This window comes from Oxyura jamaicensis, unplaced genomic scaffold (genome assembly GCF_011077185.1).
Source record: "Oxyura jamaicensis isolate SHBP4307 breed ruddy duck unplaced genomic scaffold, BPBGC_Ojam_1.0 oxyUn_random_OJ70361, whole genome shotgun sequence".
NCBI classification, from domain to species: domain Eukaryota; kingdom Metazoa; phylum Chordata; class Aves; order Anseriformes; family Anatidae; genus Oxyura; species Oxyura jamaicensis.
Window position 1 is genome coordinate 1,693 of NW_023309939.1, and position 981 is coordinate 2,673.

General features: G+C 66.8%; 1 long non-coding RNA gene across 3 annotated transcripts; it reads left to right on the plus strand.

Moving 5' to 3' along the window:
• The first annotated feature begins 189 nt into the window (after window positions 1-189).
• LOC118159435 lies at window positions 190-824 on the plus strand. 3 transcript variants are annotated; one of them, XR_004747119.1, is made up of 3 exons: window positions 190-346; window positions 452-547; window positions 639-824. It is a non-coding gene; the product is annotated as an uncharacterized LOC118159435 (long non-coding RNA). The 3 variants fall into 3 exon arrangements; XR_004747120.1 differs by having other exon boundaries at window positions 666-824; XR_004747118.1 differs by having other exon boundaries at window positions 452-568; window positions 636-759.
• Window positions 825-981: the final 157 nt, after the last annotated feature.

The following is a 981-nucleotide window of genomic DNA, read 5'->3' on the forward strand; positions in this document are numbered from 1 at the left end:
CCCCCCCCCCCAACCTTCCGTGTTTACGTAGGCCCTACAGAAACCCCTTTGTTTACATTGCCCCGCCCCCCTTGGCCCCGCCCCCCTTGGCCCCGCCCCCTTGTTTACACGCCCCGCCCCCAGACGGCGTCAGCTCAAGGACCTTTTATTTACGTCGGGCCCTACACAAACGGCCCCGCGCTATGGGGCAGCCCCACGGCGGGGGGGGGGGGGCGGCCCCATAGGGCTCGGGTGTGGGGCAGCCCCATAGAATGTGTGGGGCAGCCCCATAGAATGTGTGGGGCAGCCCCATAGCGAGATGTGGGGCAGCCCCATGGGGCTCAGATGTGGGGCAGCCCCATAGAATGTGTGGGGCAGCCCCATGGTGGCTAAGATGTGGGGCAGCCCCATGGGATGGAGATGTGGGGCAGCCCCATAGGGCTCAGATATGGGGCAGCCTCCCAGAGACGAGGTGTGGGGCAGCCCCATAGAATGTGTGGGGCAGCCCCATAGAATGTGTGGGGCAGCCCCATGGGGCTCAGTTGTGGGGCAGCCCCATAGCGAGGAGGTGCGGGGCAGCCCTCTAGGGGTGGGGGGCGGCCCCATGGGAGGTGTGGGGCCGCCCCTTAAGGCCAAGGTGTGGGGCAGCCCCATAGAAGGTGTGGGGCAGCCCCATGGTGGCTCAGATGTGGGGCAGCCCCATGGGATGGAGATGTGGGGCAGCCCCATAGAATGTGTGGGGCAGCCCCATGGGGCTCAGTTGTGGGGCAGCCCCATGGGATGGAGATGTGGGGCAGCCCCATGGGACCGACGTGTGGGGCAGCCCCATAGGACCGACGTGTGGGGCAGCCCCATAGGGAGATGTGGGGCACCCCATGGGATGTGTGGGGCAGCCCCATGGGGCTCAGATGTGGGGCAGCCCCATAGAATGTGTGGGGCAGCCCCATGGTGGCTAAGATGTGGGGCAGCCCCATGGGATGGAGATGTGGGGCAGCCCCATAG